This window comes from Hirundo rustica, chromosome 3, assembly GCF_015227805.2.
Source record: "Hirundo rustica isolate bHirRus1 chromosome 3, bHirRus1.pri.v3, whole genome shotgun sequence".
NCBI lineage: Eukaryota > Metazoa > Chordata > Aves > Passeriformes > Hirundinidae > Hirundo > Hirundo rustica.
This window is the reverse complement of record NC_053452.1, coordinates 7,582,426-7,604,435: the sequence shown is the minus strand read 5'-3', so window position 1 is coordinate 7,604,435 and position 22,010 is coordinate 7,582,426. Positions and strand designations below refer to the sequence as shown.

The window sequence follows — 22,010 nt, the reverse complement described above, 5'->3', positions numbered from 1 at the left end:
GATTCTGGACTCTGTGTGCAAGCTGGGCCATGTTTTCCCACATTCTGAACTCTGCAAGTGATTCAGTACATGGTTTTCCAGTTCTGGAGCCTATGTGCAATGCTGGGCCATGTTTTCCCACATTCTGAACTGTGCACGCGATTCAGTCCACAGTTTCCTGATTCTGGACGCTGTGTGCAATCTGGGCCATGTTTTCCCACATTCTGCACTCTGCACGCGATTCACTCCTGTCCTAGGGTAACTTTATGATGCCTGTATCCCCAATTGTCTGTTCTGTTTGTGCTGTATATTGAGTCCTGTGCCTTTAAGACTGGTTCTAAGAGCAAGGAGAAGCGCGGAGTTTGTTTTGAGAAAACTACCTGACTCCTCCCCATTCTTCTGCGGACGGTGTGTTCGGCGGAGGCTTGGAGAGACTGCAGGACAGAGATTTTTTTTTTCTTTGCTTTTAGTTAGTTTCAGCTAGCTAAGGCAGAGAATTTCCCTGGACTGTTTTTTTCCTTTTTCTTGGAACTGTTTAAACCTGCTCTAGACTGAAAACCCAGGGGAGCACTGGGGGCTGCACCTGCGGCCCACCAGGGCCTGGACCTCGGCATTTTCCAGCAGCGCCGGAGGGACTGAGACTGAGGAGACGCTGAGAGAAAGAGCCGAGCTACACCCACGGCAAGGACTTTCTCAGTTTGCCATCTCACTTCAGAAGGAGAGGTTTTATTGTTTCATACTATTCATTCTTTATACTTGTATGCACTTCATTTGTTTAGTAAAATAGTTTTTTCCACTTTTCTCCAAAGAGGGTTTTGGTTTTTTTCCAGACCAGTTGGAGGGAGGAGCCACGTGGGTTTGCTTCCTTAGAGAGATCCTATACAGGGGTTTTCTCCCAAATTTGTCCCAAACCAGGACAACTCCACAGTTTCCTGATTCTGGACTCTGTGTGCGATCTGGGCCATGTTTTCCCACGTTCTGCACTCTGCAAGTGATTCACTCCATGGTTTCCCAGTTCTGGACGCTGTGTGCAATCTGGGCCATGTTTTCCCACATTCTGCACTCTGCAAATTATTCAGTCCACGGTTTCCCAATTCTAGACTCTGTGTGCGATGTCAGCCATGTTTTCCCACGTTCTGCACTCTGCACATGATGCAGTCCACAGTTTTCTGATTCTGGACTCTGTGTGCGATCTGGGCCATGTTTTCCCACATTCTGCACTCTGCAAGTGATTCAGTACATGGCTTCCCAGTTCTGGACTCTGTGTGCGATCTGGGCCATGTTTTCCCACATTCTGCACTCTGCAAGTGATTCAGTACATGGCTTCCCAGTTCTGGACTCTGTGTGCAATCTGGGCCACGTTTTCCCACATTCTGCACTCTGCACACAATTCACTCCATGGTTTCCTAGTTCTGGACTATGTGTGCAATGCTGGTCCATGTTTTCCCACATTCTGAACTGTGCACGCGATTCCGTCCATGGTTTCCTAATTCTGGACGCTGTGTGCGATACTGGGCCACGTTTTCCCACATTCAGCACTCTGGACGCAATTCAGTCCACAGTTTCCTGATTCTGAACTCTGTGTGCAATGCTGGGCCATATTTTCCCACAATCTGCACTCTGCAAGTGATTCAGTTCATGGTTTCCCAATTCTAGACTCTGTGTGCGATGTCAGCCATGTTTTCCCACGTTCTGCACTCTGCACATGATGCAGTCCACAGTTTTCTGATTCTGGACTCTGTGTGCGATCTGGGCCATGTTTTCCCACATTCTGCACTCTGCAAGTGATTCAGTACATGGCTTCCCAGTTCTGGACTCTGTGTGCAAGCTGGGCCATGTTTTCCCACATTCTGCACTCTGCACATGATTCAGTTCTTGGCTTCCTAATTCTAGAGGCTGTGTGCGATCTGGGCCATGTTTTCCCACATTCTGTATGCAATTTAGTCCCCAGTTTCCTGATTCTGGACTCTGTGTGCTAGCTGGGCAATGTTTTCCCACATGCTGCACGCGATTCAGTCCACGGTTTCCCGATTCTGGACACTGTGTGCAAGCTGGGCCATGTTTTCCCACATTCTGCATGCGCTTCAGTCCACAGTTTCCTGCTTCTGGACTCTGTGTGCGATCTGGGCCATGTTTTCCCACATTCTGCACTCTGCAAGTGATTCAGTTCATGGTTTCCTAATTTTAGACTCTGTGTGCAATCTGGGCCATGTTTTCCAACATTCTGCACTCTGCACGCGATTCACCCCACAGTTTCCTGATTCTGGACTCTGTGTGTGATCTGGGCCATGTTTTCCCACGTTCTGCACTCTGCAAGTGATTCAGTTCACGGTTTCCCAGTTCTGAACTCTGTGTGCTAGCTGGGCCATGTTTTCCCACATTCTGCACTCTGCAAGTGATTCAGTTCACGGTTTCCTAATTCTAGACTCTTTGTGCAATCTGGGCCATGTTTTCCCACATTCTGCACTCTGAACACAATTCAGTCCCCAGTTTCCTGATTCTAGACACTGTGTGCGATCTGGGCCATGTTTTCCCACATTCTGAACTCTGCAAGTGATTCAGTACATGGTTTCCCAGTTCTGGAGTCTATGTGCAATGCTGGGCCTCGTTTTCCCACATTCAGCACTATGCACATGATTCAGTCCATGGTTTCCTGATTCTGGACTCTGTTTGCGATCTGGGCCATGTTTTCCCACATTCTGCACTCTTCACACAATTCAGTCCATGGTTTCCTGATTCTGGATTCTGGGCCACATTTTCCCACATTCAGCACTCTGCAAGTGATTCAGTCCATGGTTTCCCAGTTCTGGAGTCTGTGTGCGATCTCAGCCACGTCTTCCCACATTCTGCACTCTGCACATGATCCCCTCGATGGTTTCTGATTCTGGACTCTGTGTGCAATCTGAGCCATGTTTTCCCACATTCTGCAGTCTTTATGCGATTCAGTCCATGGTTTCCTCTTTCAGGACTCTGTGTGTGATCTGGGCCATGTTTTCCCGCATTTTGCATTCTGCACACGATTCAGTCCACGGTTTCTCGATTCTGGACTTTGTGTGCAATCTGGGCCTCATGTTCCCACATTCAGCACTGTGCACATGATTCAGTCCACAGTTTCCTGATTCTGGACTCTGTGCGGTCTGGGCCATGTTTTCCCACATTCTGCACTCTTCACACAATTCAGTCCATGGTTTCCTGATTCTGGACTCTGTGTGCAATCTGGGCCGCATTTTCCCGCATTCGGCACTTTGCAAGTGATTCACTCCATGGTTTCCCAGTTCTGGAGTCTGTGTGCGATTTGGGCCATGTTTTCCCACATTCTGCACTCTGCGTGCAATTCAGTCCACGGTTTCTTGATTCTGGACTATGTGTGCGATCTGGGCCATGCTTTTCCACATTCTGCACTATGCAAGTGATTCAGTCCACAATTTCCCAGTTCTGGACTCTGTGTGCAAACTGGGCCATGTTTTCCCACATTCTGCACGCAATTCAGTCCCCAGTTTCCTGATTCTGGACTCTGTGTGCAATCTGGGCCATGTTTTCACACATTCTGCACTCTGCACACAATTCAGTCCACGGTTTCCTGATTCTGGACTCTGTGTGCAATCTGGGCCATGTTTTCCCACATTCTGCACTCTGCACATGATTCAGTTCTTGGCTTCCTAATTCTAGAGGCTGTGTGCGATCTGGGCCATGTTTTTCCACATTCTGTATGCAATTTAGTCCCCAGTTTCCTGATTCTGGACTCTGTGTGCTAGCTGGGCAATGTTTTCCCACATGCTGCACGCGATTCAGTCCACGGTTTCCCGATTCTGGACACTGTGTGCAAGCTGGGCCATGTTTTCCCACATTCTGCATGCGCTTCAGTCCACAGTTTCCTGCTTCTGGACTCTGTGTGCGATCTGGGCCATGTTTTCCCACATTCTGCACTCTGCAAGTGATTCAGTTCATGGTTTCCTAATTTTAGACTCTGTGTGCGATCTGGGCCACGTTTTCCCACATTCTGCACTCTGCACACGATTCAGTCCACGGTTTCCTGATTCTGGACTCTGTGTGCAAGCTGGGCCAGGTTTTCCCACGTTCTGCACTCTGCAAGTGATTCAGTTCATGGTTTCCCAGTTCTGGAGCCTATGTGCAATGCTGGGCCATGTTTTCCCACATTCTGAACTGTGCACGCGATTCAGTCCACAGTTTCCTGATTCTGGACGCTGTGTGCAATCTGGGCCATGTTTTCCAACATTCTGCACTCTGCACGCGATTCACCCCACAGTTTCCTGATTCTGGACTCTGTGTGTGATCTGGGCCATGTTTTCCCACGTTCTGCACTCTGCAAGTGATTCAGTTCATGGTTTCCCAGTTCTGAACTCTGTGTGCTAGCTGGGCCATGTTTTCCCACATTCTGCATTCTGCACGTGATTCAGTCCACGGTTTCCTTATTCTGGACTCTGTGTGCGATCTGGACCATGTTTTCCCACATTCTGCACTCTGCAAGTGATTCAGTTCACGGTTTCCTAATTCTAGACTCTTTGTGCAATCTGGGCCATGTTTTCCCACATTCTGCACTCTGCACACAATTCAGTCCCCAGTTTCCTGATTCTAGACACTGTGTGCGATCTGGGCCATGTTTTCCCACATTCTGAACTCTGCAAGTGATTCAGTACATGGTTTCCCAGTTCTGGAGTCTATGTGCAATGCTGGGCCTCGTTTTCCCACATTCAGCACTATGCACATGATTCAGTCCATGGTTTCCTGATTCTGGACTCTGTTTGCGATCTGGGCCATGTTTTCCCACATTCTGCACTCTTCACACAATTCAGTCCATGGTTTCCTGATTCTGGATTCTGGGCCACATTTTCCCACATTCAGCACTCTGCAAGTGATTCAGTCCATGGTTTCCCAGTTCTGGAGTCTGTGTGCGATCTCAGCCACGTCTTCCCACATTCTGCACTCTGCACATGATCCACTCGATGGTTTCTGATTCTGGACTCTGTGTGCAATCTGAGCCATGTTTTCCCACATTCTGCAGTCTTTATGCGATTCAGTCCATGGTTTCCTCTTTCAGGACTCTGTGTGTGATCTGGGCCATGTTTTCCCGCATTTTGCATTCTGCACACGATTCAGTCCACGGTTTCTCGATTCTGGACTTCGTGTGCAATCTGGGCCTCATGTTCCCACATTCAGCACTGTGCACATGATTCAGTCCACAGTTTCCTGATTCTGGACTCTGTGCGGTCTGGGCCATGTTTTCCCACATTCTGCACTCTTCACACAATTCAGTCCATGGTTTCCTGATTCTGGACTCTGTGTGCAATCTGGGCCACATTTTCCCGCATTCGGCACTTTGCAAGTGATTCACTCCATGGTTTCCCAGTTCTGGAGTCTGTGTGCGATTTGGGCCATGTTTTCCCACATTCTGCACTCTGCGTGCAATTCAGTCCACGGTTTCTTGATTCTGGACTATGTGTGCGATCTGGGCCATGCTTTTCCACATTCTGCACCCTGCAAGTGATTCAGTCCACAATTTCCCAGTTCTGGACTCTGTGTGCAAGCTGGGCCATGTTTTCCCACATTCTGCACGCAATTCAGTCCCCAGTTTCCTGATTCTGGACTCTGTGTGCAATCTGAGCCATGTTTTTCCACGTGCTGCACTCTGCAAATGATTCAGTCCCCAGTTTCCTGATTCTGGACTCTGTGTGCAAGCTGGGCCATGTTTTCCCACATTCTGCAGTCTGCATGCGATTCAGTCCACGGTTTCCTGATTCTGGACTCTGTGTGCGATCTGGGACATGTTTTTCCACATGCTGCACTCTGCAAATGATTCAGTCCCCAGTTTCCTGATTCTGGACTCTGTGTGCAAGCTGGGCCATATTTTCCCACATTCTGCACTCTGCAAGTGATTCCGTTCATGGTTTCCCAATTCTACACTCTGTTTGCGCTGTCGGCCACATTTTCCCACGTTCTGCACTCTGCCCATGATGCAGTCCACAGTTTCCTGATTCTGGACTCTTTGTGCAAGCTGGGCCATATTTTTCCACATGCTGCACTCTGCAAATGATTCAGTCCCCAGTTTCCTGATTCTGGACTCTGTGTGCAATCTGGGCCATGTTTTCCCACATTCTGCACTCTGCACACAATTCAGTCCCCAGTTTCCTGATTCTAGACACTGTGTGCGATCTGGGCCATGTTTTCCCACATTCTGCACTCTTCACACAATTCAGTCCATGGTTTCCTGATTCTGGATTCTGGGCCACATTTTCCCACATTCGGCACTCTGCAAGTGATTCAGTACATGGTTTCCCAGTTCTGGAGTCTATGCGCAATGCTGGGCCTCGTTTTCCCACATTCAGCACTCTGCACATGATTCAGTCCATGGTTTCCTGATTCTGGTCTCTGTGTGCGATCTGGGCCATGTTTTTCCACGTGCTGCACTCTGCAAATGATTCAGTTCCCAGTTTCCTGATTCTGGACTCTGTTTGCGATCTGGGCCATGTTTTCCCACATTCTGCACTCTTCACACAATTCAGTCCATGGTTTCCTGATTCTGGATTCTGGGCCACATTTTCCCACATTCAGCACTCTGCAAGTGATTCAGTCCATGGTTTCCCAGTTCTGGAGTCTGTGTGCGATCTCAGCCACGTCTTCCCACATTCTGCACTCTGCACATGATCCACTCGATGGTTTCTGATTCTGGACTCTGTGTGCAATCTGAGCCATGTTTTCCCACATTCTGCAGTCTTTATGCGATTCAGTCCATGTCGTCTTTCAGGACTCTGTGTGTGATCTGGGCCATGTTTTCCCGCATTTTGCACTCTGCACACGATTCAGTCCACGGTTTCTCGATTCTGGACTTCGTGTGCGATCTGGGCCTCATATTCCCACATTCAGCACTGTGCACATGATTCAGTCCACAGTTTCCTGATTCTGGACTCTGTGCGGTCTGGGCCATGTTTTCCCACATTCTGCACTCTTCACACAATTCAGTCCATGGTTTCCTGATTCTGGACTCTGTGTGCAATCTGGGCCACATTTTCCCGCATTCGGCACTTTGCAAGTGATTCACTCCATGGTTTCCCAGTTCTGGAGTCTGTGTGCGATTTGGGCCATGTTTTCCCACATTCTGCACTCTGCGTGCAATTCAGTCCACGGTTTCTTGATTCTGGACTATGTGTGCGATCTGGGCCATGCTTTTCCACATTCTGCACCCTGCAAGTGATTCAGTCCACGGTTTCCCAGTTCTGGACTCTGTGTGCAAGCTGGGCCATGTTTTCCCACATTCTGCACTCTGCACTCGATTCACTCCACGGTTTCTTGATTCTGGACTTTGTGTGTGATCTGGGCCATGTTTTCCCACATTCTGCATGCAATTTAGTCCCCAGTTTCCGGATTCTGGACTCTGTGTGCTAGCTGGGCAATGTTTTCCCACATTCTGCACGCGCTTCAGTCCACAGTTTCCTGCTTCTGGACTCTGTGTGCGATCTGGGCCATGTTTTCCCACATTCTGCACTCTGCAAGTGATTCAGTTCATGGTTTCCTAATTTTAGACTCTGTGTGCGATCTGGGCCACGTTTTCCCACATTCTGCACTCTGCACGCGATTCAGTCCACGGTTTCCTGATTCTGGACTCTGTGATCAAGCTGGGCCAGGTTTTCCCACATTCTGAACTGTGCACGCGATTCAGTCAACAGTTTCCTGATTCTGGACGCTGTGTGCAATCTGGGCCATGTTTTCCCTCATTCTGCACTCTGCACTCAATTCACTCCACGGTTTCCTGATTCTGGATGCTGTGTGCGATACTGGGCCACGTTTTCCCACATTCAGCACTCTGGACGCAATTCAGTCCACAGTTTCCTGATTCTGAACTCTGTGTGCAATGCTGGGCCATATTTTCCCACAATCTGCACTCTGCAAGTGATTCAGTTCATGGTTTCCTGATTCTAGACTCTGTGTGCGATATCAGCCATGTTTTCCCACGTTCTGCACTCTGCACATGATGCAGTCCACAGTTTTCTGATTCTGGACTCTGTGTGCGATCTGGGCCATGTTTTCCCACATTCTGCACTCTGCAAGTGATTCAGTACATGGTTTCCCAGTTCTGGAGTCTATGTGCAATGCTGGGCCTCGTTTTCCCACATTCAGCACTCTGCACATGATTCAGTCCATGGTTTCCTGATTCTGGACTCTGTGTGTGATCTGGGCCATGTTTTTCCACGTGCTGCACTCTGCACGTGATTCAGTCCCCAGTTTCCTGATTCTGGACTCTGTTTGCGATCTGGGCCATGTTTTCCCACATTCTGCACTCTTCACACAATTCAGTCCATGGTTTCCTGATTCTGGATTCTGGGCCACATTTTCCCACATTCGGCACTCTGCAAGTGATTCAGTACATGGTTTCCCAGTTCTGGAGTCTATGCGCAATGCTGGGCCTCGTTTTCCCACATTCAGCACTCTGCACATGATTCAGTCCATGGTTTCCTGATTCTGGTCTCTGTGTGCGATCTGGGCCATGTTTTTCCACGTGCTGCACTCTGCAAATGATTCAGTTCCCAGTTTCCTGATTCTGGACTCTGTTTGCGATCTTTTCCCATGTTTTCCCACATTCTGCACTCTTCACACAATTCAGTCCATGGTTTCCTGATTCTGGATTCTGGGCCACATTTTCCCACATTCAGCACTCTGCAAGTGATTCAGTCCATGGTTTCCCAGTTCTGGAGTCTGTGTGCGATCTCAGCCACGTCTTCCCACATTCTGCACTCTGCACATGATCCACTCGATGGTTTCTGATTCTGGACTCTGTGTGCAATCTGAGCCATGTTTTCCCACATTCTGCAGTCTTTATGCGATTCAGTCCATGTCCTCTTTCAGGACTCTGTGTGTGATCTGGGCCATGTTTTCCCGCATTTTGCACTCTGCACACGATTCAGTCCACGGTTTCTCGATTCTGGACTTTGTGTGCGATCTGGGCCTCATATTCCCACATTCAGCACTGTGCACATGATTCAGTCCACAGTTTCCTGATTCTGGACTCTGTGCGGTCTGGGCCATGTTTTCCCACATTCTGCACTCTTCACACAATTCAGTCCATGGTTTCCTGATTCTGGACTCTGTGTGCAATCTGGGCCGCATTTTCCCGCATTCGGCACTTTGCAAGTGATTCACTCCATGGTTTCCCAGTTCTGGAGTCTGTGTGCGATTTGGGCCATGTTTTCCCACATTCTGCACTCTGCGTGCAATTCAGTCCACGGTTTCTTGATTCTGGACTATGTGTGCGATCTGGGCCATGCTTTTCCACATTCTGCACCCTGCAAGTGATTCAGTCCACGGTTTCCCAGTTCTGGACTCTGTGTGCAAGCTGGGCCATGTTTTCCCACATTCTGCACTCTGCACATGATTCAGTTCTTGGCTTCCTAATTCTAGAGGCTATGTGCGATCTGGGCCATGTTTTCCCACATTCTGCACTCTGCACTCGATTCACTCCACGGTTTCTTGATTCTGGACTTTGTGTGTGATCTGGGCCATGTTTTCCCACATTCTGCATGCAATTTAGTCCCCAGTTTCCTGATTCTGGACTCTGTGTGCTAGCTGGGCAATGTTTTCCTACATGCTGCACGCGATTCAGTCCACGGTTTCCCGATTCTGGACTCTGTGTGCAAGCTGGGCCATGTTTTCCCACATTCTGCACACGCTTCAGTCCACAGTTTCCTGCTTCTGGACTCTGTGTGCGATCTGGGCCATGTTTTCCCACATTCTGCACTCTGCAAGTGATTCAGTTCATGGTTTCCTAATTTTAGACTGTGTGCGATCTGGGCCACGTTTTCCCACATTCTGCACTCTGCACGCGATTCAGTCCACGGTTTCCCGATTCTGGACTCTGTGTGCAAGCTGGGCCAGGTTTTCCCACATTCTGAACTCTGCAAGTGATTCAGTACATGGTTTCCCAGTTCTGGAGCCTATGTGCAATGCTGGGCCATGTTTTCCCACATTCTGAACTGTGCACGCGATTCAGTCCACAGTTTCCTGATTCTGGACGCTGTGTGCAATCTGGGCCATGTTTTCCCACATTCTGCACTCTGCACGCGATTCACTCCACAGTTTCCTGATTCTGGACTCTGTGTGCGATCTGGGCCATGTTTTCCCACGTTCTGCACTCTGCAAGTGATTCAGTTCATGGTTTCCTAGTTCTGAACTCTGTGTGCAATCTGGGCCATGTTTTCCCACATTCTGAACTGTGCACGCGATTCCGTCCATGGTTTCCTGATTCTGGACGCTGTGTGCGATACTGGGCCACGTTTTCCTACATTCAGCACTCTGGACGCAATTCAGTCCACAGTTTCCTGATTCTGAACTCTGTGTGCAATGCTGGGCCATATTTTCCCACAATCTGCACTCTGCAAGTGATTCAGTTCATGGTTTCCCAATTCTAGACTCTGTGTGCGATGTCAGCCATGTTTTCCCACGTTCTGCACTCTGTACATGATGCAGTCCACAGTTTTCTGATTCTGGACTCTGTTTGCGATCTGGGCCATGTTTTCCCACATTCTGCACTCTGCAAGTGATTCAGTCCACGGTTTCCTAGTTCTGGAGTCTGTGTGCAATCTGGGCCACGTTTTCCCACATTCTGCACTCTGAACACGATTCAGTCCATGGTTTCCTGATTCTGGAGTCTATGTGCAATGCTGGGCCACGTTTTCCCACATTCAGTGCTCTGCACACGATTCAGTCCACGGTTTCTTGATTCTGGATTATGTGTGCGATCAGGGCCATGTTATTCCATATTCTTCGCTCTGCACGCTCTTCAGTCCACAGTTTCCCAGTTCTGAACTCTGTGTGCTAGCTGGGCCATGTTTTCCCACATTCTGCATTCTGCACGTGATTCAGTCCACGGTTTCCTTATTCTGGACTCTGTGTGCGATCTGGACCATGTTTTCCCACATTCTGCACTCTGCAAGTGATTCAGTTCACGGTTTCCTAATTCTAGACTCTTTGTGCAATCTGGGCCATGTTTTCCCACATTCTGCACTCTGCACACAATTCAGTCCACAGTTTCCTGATTCTAGACACTGTGTGCGATCTGGGCCATGTTTTCCCACATTCTGAACTCTGCAAGTGATTCAGTACATGGTTTCCCAGTTCTGGAGTCTATGTGCAATGCTGGGCCTCGTTTTCCCACATTCAGCACTCTGCACATGATTCAGTCCATGGTTTCCTGATTCTGGAATCTGTTTGCGATCTGTGCCATGTTTTCCCACATTCTGCACTCTTCACACAATTCAGTCCACGGTTTCCTGATTCTGGACTCTGTGTGCAATCTGGGCCGCATTTTCCCGCATTCGGCACTTTGCAAGTGATTCACTCCATGGTTTCCCAGTTCTGGAGTCTGTGTGCGATTTGGGCCATGTTTTCCCACATTCTGCACTCTGCGTGCAATTCAGTCCACGGTTTCTTGATTCTGGACTATGTGTGCGATCTGGGCCATGCTTTTCCACATTCTGCGCCCTGCAAGTGATTCAGTCCACGGTTTCCCAGTTCTGGACTCTGTGTGCAAGCTGGGCCATGTTTTCCCACATTCTGCACTCTGCACTCGATTCACTCCACGGTTTCTTGATTCTGGACTCTGTGTGCAATCTGGGCCATGTTTTTCCACGTGCTGCACTCTGCAAATGATTCAGTCCCCAGTTTCCTGATTCTGGACTCTGTGTGCAAGCTGGGCCATGTTTTCCCACATTCTGCAGTCTGCATGCGATTCAGTCCACGGTTTCCTGATTCTGGACTCTGTGTGCGATCTGGGACATGTTTTTCCACGTGCTGCACTCTGCACAATGATTCAGTCCCCAGTTTCCTGATTCTAGACTCTGTGTGCTAGCTGGGCCACGTTTTCCCACATTCAGCACTCTGCATGCGATTCAGTCCACAGTTTCCTGATTCTGGACTCTGTGTGCAATGCTGGGCCATATTTTCCCACATTCTGCACTCTGCAAGTGATTCAGTTCATGGTTTCCCAATTCTACACTCTGTTTACGCTGTCGGCCACATTTTCCCACGTTCTGCACTCTGCACATGATGCAGTCCACAGTTTCCTGATTCTGGACTCTTTGTGCAAGCTGGGCCATATTTTCCCACATTCTGCACTCTGCAAGTGATTCAGTTCACGGTTTCCCAATTCTACACTCTGTTTGCGCTGTTGGCCACATTTTCCCACGTTCTGCACTCTGCACATGATGCAGTCCACAGTTTCATGATTCTGGACTCTTTGTGCAAGCTGGGCCATATTTTCCCACATTCTGCACTCTGCACACGATTCAGTCCCCAGTTTCCTGATTCTGGACTCTGTGTGCAATCTGGACCATGTTTTTCCACGTGCTGCACTCTGCAAATGATTCAGTCCCCAGTTTCCTGATTCTGGACTCTGTGTGCAATCTGGGCCATGTTTTCCCACATTCTGCACTCTTCACACGATTCAGTCCATGGTTTCCTGATTCTGGACTCTGGGCCACATTTTCCCACATTTGGCACTCTGCACACGATCCACTCGATGGTTTCTGATTCTGGACTCTGTGTGCAATCTGAGCCATGTTTTCCCACATTCTGCAGTCTTTATGCGATTCAGTCCATGGTTTCCTCTTTCAGGACTCTGTGTGTGATCTGGGCCATGTTTTCCCACATTCTGCACTCTGCACACGATTCAGTCCACGGTTTCTCGATTCTGGACTTCGTGTGCGATCTGGGCCTCGTGTTCCCACATTCAGCACTCTGCACATGATTCAGTCCACAGTTTCCTGATTCTGGACTCTGTGCGATCTGGGCCATGTTTTCCCACATTCTGCACTCTGCACGCAATTCAGTCCATGGTTTCCTGATTCTGGATTATGTGTGCAATCTGGGCCGCATTTTCCCGCATTCGGCACTTTGCAAGTGATTCAGTTCATGGTTTCCTAGTTCTGGAGTCTGTGTGCGATTTGGGCCACGTTTTCCCACATTCTGCACTCTGAACACGATTCAGTCCATGGTTTCCTGATTCTGGAGTCTGTGTGCAATGCTGGGCCATGTTTTCCCACGTTCTGCACTCTGCGAGTGATTCAGTCCATGGTTTCTTGATTCTGGACTCTGTGTGCCAACTGGGCCATGTTTTCCCTCATTCTTCACTCTGCACTCGATTCACTCCACGGTTTCTTGATTCTGGACTCTGTGTGCCATCTGGGCCACGTTTTCCCACATTCAGTACTCTGCACACGATTCAGTCCACGGTTTCTTGATTCTGGATTATGTGTGCGATCTGGGCCATGTTATTCCATATTCTTCGCTCTGCACGCTATTCAGTCCACAGTTTCCCAGTTCTGAGCTCTGTGTGCTAGCTGGGCCATGTTTTCCCACATTCTGCACTCTGCACACAATTCAGTCCCCAGTTTCCTGCTTCTAGACTCTGTGTGCGATCTGGGCCATGTTTTCCCACATTCTGCACTCTGCAAGTGATTCAGTACATGGTTTCCCAGTTCTGGAGTCTATGTGCAATGCTGGGCCTCGTTTTCCCACATTCAGCACTCTGCACATGATTCAGTCCATGGTTTCCTGATTCTGTACTCTGTGTACGATCTGGGCCATGTTTTTCCACGTGCTGCACTCTGCAAATGATTCAGTCCCCAGTTTCCTGATTCTGGACTCTGTTTGCGATCTGGGCCATGTTTTCCCACATTCTGCACTCTTCACACAATTCAGTCCATGGTTTCCTGATTCTGGATTCTGGACCACATTTTCCCACATTCGGCACTCTGCAAGTGATTCAGTACATGGTTTCCCAGTTCTGGAGTCTGTGTGCGATCTCGGCCATGTTTTCCCACATTCTGCCCTCTGCACATGATCCACTCGATGGTTTCTGATTCTGGACTCTGTGTGCAATCTGAGCCATGTTTTCCCACATTCTGCACTCTGCACACGATTCAGTCCACGGTTTCCTCTTTCTGGACTCTGTGTGCGATCTGGGCCATGTTTTCCCACATTCTGCACTATGCACACGATTCAGTTCATGGTTTCCTAATTTTAGACTCTGTGAGCTATCTCGGCCACGTTTGCCCACATTCTGCACTCTGCTCGCGACTCAGTCCACGGTTTCCTGATTCTGGACTCTGTGTGCAAGCTGGGTCAGGTTTTCCCACATTCTGCACTCTTCAAGTGATTCAGTTCATGGTTTCCCAGTTCTGGACTCTGTGTGCGATCTGGGCCATGTTTTCCCACATTCTGCACTCTTCACACAATTCAGTCCATGGTTTCCTGATTCTGGACTCTGTGTGCAATCTGGGCCACATTTTCCCACATTCAGCACTTTGCAAGTGATTCAGTCCACGGTTTCCTGATTCTGGACTATGTGTGCGATCTGGGCCATGCTTTTCCCACAATCTGCACCCTGCAAGTGATTCAGTCCACGGTTTCCCAGTTCTGGACTCTGTGTGCAAGCTGGGCCATCATTTCCCACATTCTGCACGCAATTGAGTCCACAGTTTTCTGATTCTGGACTCTGTGTGCCATCTGGGCCATGTTTTCCCACATTCTGCACTCTGCCCGCAATTTACTCCCCGGTTTCCAGATTCTGGACTCTTTGTGCAAGCTGGGCCAAGTTTTCCCCACATTCTGCACTCTGCACACGATTCAGTCCACGGTTTCCTCTTTCAGGACTCTGTGTGCAATCTGCGCCACATTTTCCCACATTCAGCACTCTGCACATGGTTCAGTCCACATTTTCTTGCTTCTGGACTCTGTGTGCGATCTGGGCCATGTTTTTCCATGTTCTGCACTCTGCACGCGATTCAGTCCACAGTTTCCTGATATTGAACTCTCTGTGCAATGCTGGGCTATGTTTTCCCACATTCTGCACTCTGCAAGTGATTCAGTTCATGGATTCCCAGTTCTGGAGTCTATGTGCAATGCTGGGCCATGTTTTCCCACATTCTGCACTCGATTCAGTCCACGGTTTCCTTATTCTGGACTCCGTGTGTGATCTGGGCCATGTTTTCCCACGTTCTGCACTCTGCAAGTGATTCACTCCATGCTTTCCCAATTCTGGACTATGTGTGCAATGCTGGCCCATGTTTTCCCACATTCTGCACTCTTCACACAATTCAGTCCATGGTTTCCTGATTCTGGACTATGTGTGCAATGCTGGGCCACATTTTCCCACTTTCTGCACTCTGCAAGTGATTCAGTTCATGGTTTCGCAATTCTGCACTTTGTGTGCAATGCTCGGCCACGTTTTCCCACATTCTGCACTCTTCACACGATCCACTCCATGGTCTCTTGATTCTGGACTCTGTGTGCAATCTGGGCCATGTGTTCCCACGTTCCGCACTCTGCACGCAATTCAGTCCACAGTTTCCTGATTCTGGACAATGTGTGCAAGCTGGGCCATGTTTCCCCACATTCTGCACTCTTCACACAATTCAGTCCATGGTTTCCTGATTCTCGGCGCTGTGTGCAATGCTGGGCCATGTTTTCCCACATTCTGCACTCTGCACGCGATTCACTCCACAGTTTCCTGATTCTGCCCTCTGTGTGCATGCAATCTGGCCCATGTTTTCCCACATTCTGCACACGATTCAGTCCACAGTTTCCCGATTCTGGACTCTGCTCAATCTAGTCTGTGTTTTACTCATTCCATGCTCCGCGTGTCATCCAGTCTGTGTATTCCCAGTTCTGGATGCCGGCTCTGACCCTGTCTGTGTTTTCCTCCATTCCAGACCCTATGTGCAATCTGCTCCAATTTTCCTACACCCTGGGCTCCAAGTGCCATCCAGTCCAGGTTTTCCCCCATTCTGGAGTCTGTGGGTAGTCCGGTCCATGTTTTGCCATATACTGGACTCCATGCATGACCTGGTCCACAGTTTCCTGATTCCGTACTCCGCGTGTGATCCCATCTGCATTTTCCTCAATTCCAGTCTCTGTGTGATCCTGTTTTCCCCCATTCCAGGCTCTGTCTGCAGTCTGAGTTAATTACTGTTTCTGGACTCCGTGCACAATCCCCTCTGTGTTTTCCTCCATTCTGGACCCCACGTGTGATCTGCTCGGTGTTTTCCGCCATTGTGGTGCCCATACATGATCCAGTCTGCCTTTCCCCACGTTCTGGGTTCTGCGGGAAATCAGCTCTCTGGTTTCCTGATTCTGGACTCCACATGAGATCCTGTCCGCGTTTTCCTCCATTCCTGTCTCCGCGTGTGATCCCGCCCACATTATCCCCCATTCTAGATTGCCTGCATTGTCCAGTCTGCGTTTTCCCACATTCCAGACTCTTTGTGCTCTCCAGTCCATGGTTTCCTGATTCCAGAGTCTGCACGTGGGCTTGTCCACGTTTTCTTCCATTCTAAATTCCACGTGTGATCCGGTCCATCATCTTCCCCATTCTGGACTCCGCCTGCACTGCTCTCTGGCTTGTTCCCCATGCCATGATCTGTGTGTGATTTGGTCTGGGATTTTCTCTGTGCTAGGTTCTGCGCACGATCCAGTCCAAGTTTTCCATCCTTGCCGGGTTCCAAAGTCCAGCCCCGCTGCTTTTTCCTCTCGTGCCAGGCTTTATGCGTGATCCCGCCTGCTTTTTCCCATATCTCCTTCTCTGTGTGTGTTCCCACCATTTTTTTCCCTGTGCCAAGCTCCGTGAGTGAACTTGCCCCATTTTGCGCCCATGCTGCCACCTGGCCCGGATTCAGGCTGGATTTTTCTCTCATTGCAGGTTCCAGGCACAGTGTGATCTGGGTTTCTCTTTGTTCTGGGTCACAGCTGACATCTGTTTTAGGTTTTTGCCTGTTCTGGATTATGGCTGATACGCGGTCTAGGCTTTCCCCCATGCAGGACCTCAGATACAACCTCACCCACTTTTTCTCCCCATTCCAAACTTCTGGCACAGCCCTGTTTGGGTTTCCCCTCATACTGGATTCTGGGTTGGATTCTCGCTTTGGTCTGGTGTTGCTAGATGGACACGAAAAGAACTACAATCACGCAGTCAAGTTCAGAGAAAAAAGAGAGAAGTTTATTTCTTGACTTCGATTTATATAGATTCTGGACAACCACCAGGGATTCCCCAAAGATCCCTTCTCACTGGGGAATTGGAAATAATTATTAATTGCAGAAATGTTTTCTGAAGCCTTTCCCCTTTGCTGGTAGACCTTCTCTTTCTTCCTTTGAATGTACAGCTGTTCCCCGCTGTCTTTTGCCTGAATTCCTTGCAGCTCCTAACTGGGAAAACCTGGAATAACTTAGAGGGGACAGAGGTGACATTTTTAGCTGAAAACCTGAGGCAATTGAGAGGGGACACAAGAACGGTTTGCGTAGGAAAATGCGAGGGGATGTTGAGGGAAGCGAGGTGGCATTTTTGAGGAAAAAGCTGAGGTGATGTTTAGGGGAGAGAGTGAAAATTTTTGGAGCAGAAAAGAGTTAATCAATATTGTACCGGGGGTAAAACTCGATGTAATCTGTAGGGGACAAAATGAATATTTTGGAGTAAAAATGAAGTACTCAGTAGTAGATAAGTAAGGAAATTTTTGGAGGTGAGACTTGACAAAATCTCAAGAGCAGAGAATGAACACTGAAGAAAAACTGGGGTGAGGAGCAGTAGGCATGTAGGGAAAATTTGGGGGCTAAATGTGAGCTAATCTCTGGAGGAGAGCATGAACCTACTGAGGTAGCATGAGGGGAGCAGTTGTGGGCGGATGGGGAAATTTTGGGGTAAAGATTATATGAAATAATCTGTAGAGTGATTATTTTGGAGTAAAAATAGATACAGATGGACAGTTTGGGGGGGTAAATCTTGACAAAAGCTACATGGTAGCAAGTAAATAATATTGAAGGAAAAAAATGAGGGAACCAATAGTGGACATGTAGGGGATTTTTGGGGGCCAAACCTTGAAATAATCTTAAGGTTGAGAATGAATATTTTAGATAAAAATGAGGTGATAAGTTGTGGACAGTTAAGGAAAAATTTGGGGGTTAAACTTGAGGTAATCTCTAGGGAGAGAGAGAACACTGATAAACTTGAGGCAGTCACTGGGGGTAGGCAAGGGAATTTGGGGTAGAACTTGGGAGGATCTGTAGGGCAGAGAATTAACATATTAGGGTAGAAATGAAGTGATCAGTAGGTAACATGAGGTAGAATTTAGAGGCCAAACACTGAGGTAATTATGTAGGAACAGTAAGTGGTTTTGGGAAAAAAATCTGACTTAATTTATAGGGGACAGAATGAACATTTTAGGGATAAGAGACAACACACATGTAGCTTTGGTTTTAAAATCTAGTTAGTATGCAGGGGACAAAATAGACATTTTGGGAATAAAATCTGAATTAATCTGTAGACGAAACAATAGCTATTTTGAGGTAAAAAGTAGGTGATTGGGGTTGGGCATGTAGGGAAAACTGAGGGGGTAAAATGCGAGATTATCTCTAGGAGAGAGCAGGAACATCCTGAGGTAAACTGAGGGAATTGCTGTGGACAGGTGGGTAAATCTGGGGATAAAACTTGAGGGAATCCCCACAGTAGAAAAGAGTATTTTGAGGCAAAAATAAGGTACACAGAGGTGGAGAGGTAGGGAAAATTTCACCTGTAAAATCTGAGGTGATCTGTAACAGAGGGCAGGCACTTCATGGGGCAGACTGAGGTAATTGGTCATGGACAGGTAGGGAAATGATTGGGCGGGGGAGGGGAATAAAAATGGAAAGCATCCATAGGGTAAAGAGTGTAAATACTGAGGTAGAAATGAGGAAATAGGTAGTGAACAGGTAGGGAAAATGTTGGGAGTAAAGCTTGTGGTAATCTCCAGAGTAGAGAAAGAATGCTTTCTCGTAAAAAAATGAGGAAAGCAGAAGGGGACGGACAGGGGAAATGTGGGGGTAAGATCTCAAGGGATCTCCAGGTGAGGGAATGACTGTTTTGAAGTATAATCTCAGGACTCACTGTGTCCTCCTTCCTTGGCAGCAGCTGGTGGGGAAGAGAGAAGAGGCCGCAGGCTGGAGAGGAGCAGGAGAAACCCCCCTGGCATCACCAGGCCACCTGTGGGGAACAGAACGGACACTTTGGGAGTAAAAAGAGGTGATTGGATTGTCCCTTTGGGGGACGCTGGCATTGAGGCAATTCCATCCGTTTGGCTGCTGAAATTTCCCAGCCCAAGGGCTTTGGCTGACAGGGCAGCACAAAGATTGTTCCCAGTGTGGGGCCCAGCTTTGGGGTTCAGCTTTGCTAGTTCAGATGGATTAGAGCTATAGCCCTGAATTTCCTGCTGAATTGTGAACTTGGAATAACCTCAGAGTGCCTCCTGGAGCATTGATACTCCCATACAGAGCTGCCTATTTAACATCAGCTGTGCCAGGAGCCAGCAGAGGTTCCAAGAGAGCTCAGTAGGATGGGATAAGGACAGGCCGATATTCCATAGAATTTACTATTTAAAACCCTCATCCCCCAGCCCCACCCATGTCCCTGGGGGGCACTTGACAGAGTTGCCTGGAATTCAGCTGATTTCACCCCCTCCCCCGAGCTCGGGCTCCCATTGATATTTTAAAGCAGGAGAAGGCGCTGGCTGGACGCGCTCCCGGCCCATGCTGAGGCAGCCCCTGTACCCACGGGAGAACATCTCTGCCTGAAGAAGCTCAGCTCCTTCCAGAGCCTCAGTGGTGGCCTCTACAAATTCTTTTCCCTCAGGAAAGGGACGCACATCCCTGCCTTCAGCGCACCTCCAGTGGGACCCACCTGAAAAAGCTTTCCATCACTTCTTCATCAGCTTCCAGCTGGCTCCCTGAAAAACTCCAAACTTCATCCAAACACATTTGTCTAAGCTTTCATTTTAAGGCATCTCTGAGAGAATTGCTGGGGATTTCATTTCTGTGAGAGAAATCCCCTTGGCTTTAGTGCTGCCGATGGATGATGTCCTCAGGCTGGAAGGGGGCGTTTGGGGTGGCCAGGACATACCTGGCAGCCGCGCAGGAGCTCCGGGAGGTCGGAACTGGGAATCGCCATCTGCGCCCCTCTGCGGATGGCCCGAGCCGCCCGTGCCCAGGCAGTGCCAGCTGCTCCTCGGGGCATCTCTGGGCTCTCGGTGGCCTCCGTGCGCGGTGAGGCATCTCCCCGTGCCCGTGCAGAACAGCCCCTGGCTGAGGAGCTCCGGGCAGCCCTTCAGCCGTGCCTGTGCCAGCGCTGTCCGAGCAGCCCGGCGCCCATCCCTGGGACGCGTGTTTGGCACGCTGCGTGCTGTGGGCGGGATGATGCAGGCACGGCTCCTTCCCTGCACACCTCAAGGACAAGAAGTGCCGATTGCCTTTTGGGGGCTGCCGGCCTCCTCCCGCCCCGTGTTCCTGGCTGGCTGGGACCCACAGAAACACCAAGCAACATCGCCAGCAGCGAGCAGGAGTCACCGAGGGCTCTGTGCAGCTCTGGGCCAGAGAAGCAGCCCCGGCCTTAGACCCCAGCCTTGATTTTGGGCTGGGAACACTCACCTGCAGGAGACGCCCCTCTGCAGGCGGGACCAGCCCTGACGCTCTCCAGAAGAACTTCAGCCACGGACCAAGGGAGCCCTCAGGGCTTGTCTTGCTCATTCCTCCCTGCAAAGAGACACAGCACAAGCACCTTTACAGCCCTCAGGGAAATGCTGAAAAGGGCAGGAAATCAGGGTTATGGGAAGAGCTTTATGCTGTCACCCAAGCCTTAACCTGTGTTGTTCTACGGTCAGGTGCTGGCTACAGAGCTCTGCCCTGGGACATTCCAGGGGCTGCTGCGTAAAGCAGCATCAGCATCAAAGAAGGAGCTGCATTGGCATAGGAATTCCCTTGCTGGCGCTTGGCATTCCCATCCCAGGCACGACACTGCCACGGACCCGAGATCGGCTGGTTGGAGCAGGGTGCTGAACCCAGGTTGTGTGTTCAATCCCCAGACGAGGTGTTCACATAAGGGTTCAGCTCGGTGCTCCTTCTGCATCCCTTCCCACTCAAGATATGCCTTGGAAATAAAGAGAAAACAATTTTCACGGGCCTTTTAAACCCAGAGTTTTGGGCATTTTTGCATCGGAGAGTGCAAGCCACAGAGAAAGGGGAGGGAAAGGATGGAGGGAGGGAGAGCATCGGGTCTCACCTGGCAGGTGTATCAGCTGAGCGGCCCGAGGTCCCGGCGGCTGTCCCGGAGCGGCTCCTCCCGGTCGCGGTGCCGCAGCCCCGCTCGTCGGGCGGGGGCTCCCCGGGGCTGCGGACACGGGGCAGGGGGAGGCGGGCGCTGCTGCGCGCAGGGCAGCGCGGTGGCCTCGGGGGTGCCGGGGCGGGGGCGGCTCCACATCCCCGCGGGGGCCGCGGCCGGGAGGAGCCGCTGCGGGGCCGGGCCCGGAGCGCGCGCCGGGGCCCGCGGGCGGAGCCGCCGCTCCGTGTCCGCCAGGGGGCGCGCCCAGCGGGGCGGGAGGCGGCGCTGAGGGAGCGGCGGCGGCGGGGCGGTCCCCGTGCCCCGCCGGCTTCCAGCCGCGATCCGGCGTCCGTTCCGGGGAAGAGCGGCTCTCCCGGCGGGCCCGGCAGCGGCACCGGCACGGCCCCGGCTCCCCGCGGCCGCAGAGGGAGCTGCCCGGAGCCCGAGCGGGACCCCGGCCCCGCGCCGGTCGCAGCCGGAGCAGCGGCGGCAGCGCCGAGCTCGGGCCCAGCGCCCGTCCCGGAGCGGCTCTTCCCGACCGCGGTAGTAATCCCCATTCCTATCCCGGCCCCAATCCCGCCCCGGTCACGCCGCCCCGGGACCCGCACCCCGCCCGCCGAGAGAGAAGCGGTTCGGCCCGGGACCCCCAGCGGACGCCGGCAGGACCCGGACCCGAATCCCCGGGCCCGGGTCCCGTTGCCGGCCTCACCTCCGCGCCTCGGGCTCCGCGCAGCGCTCCTCGCGACCGTCCCGCCGCATCCCGGAATGAGCATCCATCGCAGAGAGGGGAGCAGGCGTCGATCGGCCGGGATTTAAGGGGCGCGGGTGGGGCGGGGCGGGGCCGGCTCAGGTGTGACGAGTTGGAGCTGCACAGGTGCGCGGGGCCCCAGAGCGGCTGCGCGGGGCGGGG

General features: G+C 50.7%; 2 long non-coding RNA genes across 4 annotated transcripts in view; one reads left to right on the top strand and one right to left on the bottom strand.

Annotated features, from left to right (window-relative positions):
* LOC120749883 (uncharacterized) overlaps positions 1-19,760 on the top strand; it is a 34,919-nt gene extending 15,159 nt beyond the window's left edge. Inside the window, exons 4-5 of one of the 2 annotated variants that reach the window (XR_009207616.1) lie at positions 18,920-19,033; positions 19,640-19,760. This is a non-coding gene — a long non-coding RNA (uncharacterized LOC120749883). Of the gene's footprint in view, positions 1-18,919; positions 19,034-19,639 lie in introns of those variants that run through there. The other variant, XR_009207615.1, reaches the window with a different exon arrangement.
* On the bottom strand, positions 16,960-21,169 carry LOC120749894 (uncharacterized). 2 transcript variants are annotated; one of them, XR_005699861.1, is made up of 6 exons: positions 21,062-21,169; positions 20,431-20,929; positions 19,907-20,227; positions 19,688-19,819; positions 18,899-18,994; positions 16,960-17,206 (listed from the first exon to the last, which is right to left on the bottom strand). It is a non-coding gene; the product is annotated as an uncharacterized LOC120749894 (long non-coding RNA). The 2 variants fall into 2 exon arrangements; XR_009207613.1 differs by having other exon boundaries at positions 19,907-20,929.
* Between the last annotated feature and the right edge of the window lie 841 nt (positions 21,170-22,010).